The sequence below is a fragment of the Psammomys obesus genome, unplaced genomic scaffold (genome assembly GCF_907164565.1).
Source record: "Psammomys obesus unplaced genomic scaffold, mPsaObe1.curated_primary_1811, whole genome shotgun sequence".
Taxonomy (NCBI): domain Eukaryota; kingdom Metazoa; phylum Chordata; class Mammalia; order Rodentia; family Muridae; genus Psammomys; species Psammomys obesus.
In genome coordinates this window covers 118,894-124,078 of record NW_026590365.1, presented here as the reverse complement: position 1 = coordinate 124,078, position 5,185 = coordinate 118,894, and positions in this window count along the sequence as shown.

The window sequence follows — 5,185 nt, the reverse complement described above, 5'->3', positions numbered from 1 at the left end:
AAAGAAAGAAAGAAAGAAAGAAAGAAAGAAAGAAAGAAAGAAAGAAAAGGAGAATCATATCTTCTGAACTCTAATAAAGTGAAAGTACATTGTTGTGGGTACATAGTCTATCTGAAAGCAACATATAAACACACTTAATGGTTCATATATAAAATGGTCATATAATGTGTTCAAATAAGCAGTTAAAGCTGACAAATATTTTTGAAAAAGTGTGAAATGTGAGTATTTGATTCAGAACACTGAAATTAGTCCCTGGCCCCAGAAAGAAGGAATCTGAAAAACAAAATCACATTTATTCAGTAATAATCATTTTTATTCCAGAGTTACACCATGCATAATTAATACATTCTGAGCAAGTACATTAAAGACACTATTTCTCATTGCACTTTAGAGCTTTAAAACTATTGAAGCAACACAAGCATTACAAACACAAGTCACAGACTTCTTGAACCAAATGATAGTTGGTGATAGGCATGTTATGAGTCCAAATGCTCAGTATTCTACAGATGATGCCAGACTCTAATATAGCCAGTGTAACCTGTATCTGAGTTCAAGCTGCCTTCTAAAGAAGTTCCAAGATGATCTGAAAATCAGAGAAAAGCAATGGAACTTAAAAAGCCAAAACATTTTTAGAATAGATTATTTTTCCAGATTTGAAAATGTGCTACAGAAGTTCAGTGAGCAAAAACGGTGTAGGATAGATGTATTGATTGATGAAATAAGATTAGCCTAGAAATAAGATGTCATATTTATACACAGTTTCTGAAAAGGTGTCAAACAAGACTAAGAAGAATGGTGTTTTGAGCAAATGGTGCTGTGACTAGTGATCATCCACATGAAAAAGAATGAAGCTACATCCCCACTTGACATAACACCAAAGCCTAATGTAAAATATATCAAAGACATCAATCTAATGGCTACGCATAAAATTCTTGAAAAGAAATGGTAATATCTGTGAGCTTGAATGAGTTATTTTAGATGTTATGCAAAAAGAACAAATTACAATGAAAAATGTGGGTAGTTTTTTATAGTATAAATATATGTTATTTTATTCAAAAGACTAAAGCACTGTTTCAAAGAACAGTATCAAGGGAGAAAATTGGTGGGTTGGAAATTTATAGCATTTTGTTTTACATCTTTTCTATATTAAAATAAAGCAGGAATATGTCTTTAGGGAAAGGGGGTAGCATGGAAAGGTACTGGATTGCAACAATAGAGGCCATGTGAAATCCAGAACTATTGGACATTAGATCTGTGAAAGAAACAACCCTAACGGCTAGGTGTGGTGTTGCATGCTTTTAATCCTAGCACTTAGGCAGAGTGGTGGATTTCTTTGAGTTCCGGAATAGCTGGGAGACTACATTTTGAGACCTTGACTCAAACAGAGGTGTAGGAGAGGAGAAAGAAACAACCTTGCATTGGTATTTGACAACACCCTAGGCAAGAAGACAAAATGCCCTTCAGTGGGGCTGGAAGCAAAAGAAGCTCAGTGAACTCCACAGTTCTTGCATTCTGTAAAAATAGAGCTTAAAAAATGGGACACCTGATCAAAGAGCAGGCCAATCAGTTCATGTCAGAGACAGTCCCTGTTCCCATTAGTATGGAACTCACTTGGAGACTGAACTGTCATGGGCTACATCTGTGCAGGGGTCTCCATGCATGCCACTTGGTTGGAGTATCAATCTCAGGGAAGACTCCTGTGCTCAGATTTTTTTGTTCTGTTGTTGGAGCAGCTTTACCAGGCCACAGAAGACAATGCAACCACTCCTGATGAGACCTAACAGTCTAGGATCAGAAGGAAGGAAAAGAAGCCTTCCCCTACCAGTGGACTTGGGGAGGGGCAAGCGTGGAGAAGGGGGAAGAAGGGAGGGGTTGGGAGGGGAGGAGGGAGGGAACTAGAGGGGGGATACATAGTGTAGAAAGTGTAATTAATAAAAAAAATTTTAAAAAAATGGGACACCTGTGACCAACACAGAGAACACTGGAGAAGGAGTTTACTGGGCTTTCAGCTTGCCACTGGCACAGTAGCACAGAGTCACAAAGAGGAGTCTCACCATCATACCTAGGGGTCAAAGGTAGTTTCAGTTGTGAACCTCCAAGTCCCAACCACTCTTCACTGACAAACTAAACTGAAGGCCACAGAAAACTTGTGACTTGGATGCAGTGCAAAGCAGACATTGCTTCCAGTTTGGAACATTTGAGAACCACTTGGAAGAGGAATCAGAGCAATTGTGCAACTATGGGGCTGGTGTTAGGATGCAGACAAGCATGGTGTGGCAGAGATCACTCAGGGTGTGTGCCTTACGTTCTATGTCCTTGCCTCATATCCTGTGCCCCCTGTCCGAGTACAGATTACTTTGGTTTATTGGCTTCTCTAGTCTGAGATCTTCAGACTTTTGTGGAAACAGGCACTGCTTGAGAATTTGCAATACCTGGAGCACACTGACAGTGACTCTGTTCAAGGGAGCACATAAGAAAGGACCTGGGCTCAGTGTGCACAAGTGGCTCTAGTACTCACTGTTAGAGAAGTTGTGGACACAAATTCAAATGCAGCAGTTATTCTTAGATCACAGACCTACCAGCAAGGTAAAATGGGGCTCAGTCTAAATGAAGCCCTCTGGTTTCAACTGTTTGAATCTGAGAAAGAAAATGACTCACTGCATTACACCTACTGCTAGTAATTTTAAAAGGAAAAGTGAAGGATTCCCTTCTTGTATCTCAGCAAAGATGGACTAGTGACTGGTTTAAATTATATATAATGCATATACACATATGTTGTAATTGTTATTAATTTTTCCTCATAATTTCTTACCTTCATCCCATACAGTTCCCCCCTTTTATCTGTTTTCTTTCTTCTTGCATTTCCACTTTTTATTAATACCTTAAAAATATTTTCATGCTTTCAAAATGGAATAGAATTTTATCACTTCCCCCCACTTTCTTCTAACCAGCCTTTCCCAGCTATCCTCCCTCAAACTCTTCCTATGTCATTCAAGTTGATAGTCTCTTTTTTCTATTGATGTTTTACACACGCACGCACATACACACGCACACACACTTGTGTACAAATATATAAAAATATAACCGGTTGAGTCTGTTTTGCTCTTTGTAAATGGTTTCAGGGCTGACCACTTTGTATTGGAAACCAATAAGAAGCTCGTCCCTGGGAGATGCTTATTATCCTTCTCCCAGCAGTCATTAGTCACCTCTAGTTCTTTGTCTAGGGATAAGACCCCATGAAACTTATTTTACATTAACAAGTCCATTGTTATTGCCATTGTTCTGGTCTGGTTTATGCTCTGAATCCTCAGATGTGAGTACACAACATGGAGTAACCACAGAAACCAGGAAACCACAAAGTATCATAGAGAGGGAAGGGTTTGTTTTAGGTGGGAATAGCAAGATACAGGTGAGAGGAAGTGGGAAATGGAATAATGGTGAGGGGGTCAGGAGAGTGAGAAGTCCGTACAGAAAGTAAACGAAGGATGAGGCATAAACAACACCAAAGTTGTTTGATAAATCCGTAAGGAATCATCAATATTTACTTAAACTTATACTGACAATGTTCCCTCAATGAACTAACAAAATTCCGGAATCAGGAACAAGCCATCTCATTAATATTTTTACTCTTATTACAGTTTATCTTTCTAGTTTATCTTACCTTTTTTCTATTCTTACTAGGAGAGTGGTTGTTAGTTCCAACTTTTTTTTTTTTTACTCTTTTCATTATTTTGTTTGATGTACTGTGTTGTTACTGTAGCATGTTTTCTCCCCTTCTGAGTGATAGTGAGGCTCAAATGCTGTACCTTAAGATGGTCCTTTCAGAGGACCTAGGCACCCTGATCATATGTAGCCTATAGACAGCTCAGTCTCCATGTGGTTTCTGTAATAAGGGGAGCAGGGGCTGTCTCTTTGATCACCTCCCTCTGGCAATGCGACTTTGCCAAGTCAGAGAGGAAGAAGATGCTGCCAGTCCTGATGAGACCTGGTAGGTTAGAGTCAGATGGCAGGGAAGGCGGATTTCCCCTATCAGTAGGCTAGGGGAGCAGGATAGAAAGCATGAGGTGAGGAGAGGGTGGGACAAGGATGAGAAAAAGGAGGGGGCTACAATCAGGACGTAAAGTGAATAAATTAAAAAAATAAATTTAAATCAATAAAAAAAGATGGTCTTACATAAAACCTTAAGAAATATCCATCTTGGGGGCTGGAGAGATGGCTCAGAGGTTAAGAGCACTGGTTGCTCTTCCAGAGGTCCTGAGTTCAATTATTGGCAACCACATGGTGCCTCACGACCATCTGTAATGTGATCTGGTGTCTTTTTCTGACATTCAGGCAGAACCGTGTATACATAATAAATAAATAAATAAATAAATAAATAAATAAATAAATAAATAAATAAATAAATAAATAAATAAATAAAGGGGAGGGCAGGGCAAGATGGTGGCGCAGGGAGGACTCATTCTGAGGAGCAGCACAGCAGGATTGGCACAGTGACCAGCAATCAGAACTCGCGGCCATAAAACACAAGTGATTGTGTTTCACAGGTGAGAGGATACCCCACAGTGGGGGATTCAATCAGCTTTAACTCACCCGGCTAAACCGCAGAAGAGATGCCGGTTCCGCCAGGCGCTTGGTCGCCAGCCCAGAGCTACACGCCAGCACGATCTGGTCACGGTCCCAGACTGAACTGTGGGCCCACAACACCATAGACTGGATTTCCCAGTCGAGAGATAACCCCACGGAGCAGGAAACAATTGGGACCGACCCCAGGTTACCCAGACATCCCCTGGAAAATACTCGGGTTCCGGGGGTGCCCCAAGAGCCAGCCCGGACCCAGAGCCAGGACACAGGCTCCTGCACGGAACACTGCCTGCGCACCTGATTCGCCGCCTCAGATAGAACTATGGGCACCAGGGCACCAGGGCACCAGACTGCGTGTCTCTGGCAGGAGGAAACCCCCAGCGGAGGGGGTCAGCAGCTCTAACGCTTAGGACACCCAGCACCAAAACACTTCCTGGACTCACGCAGACTCTAGTGCAGGCAGGAGCGCTGTGCTCTGCTGCCATTATTAAGTTCCCCTAGGGCACTGGGACACACAGCTGCATCCTCAGACCTACAAAAGCCAGAGAGCCATTACAGCAGCCCTCAGATACTGTGCCAAGGATCAACCAGTTATCCCTAGCTA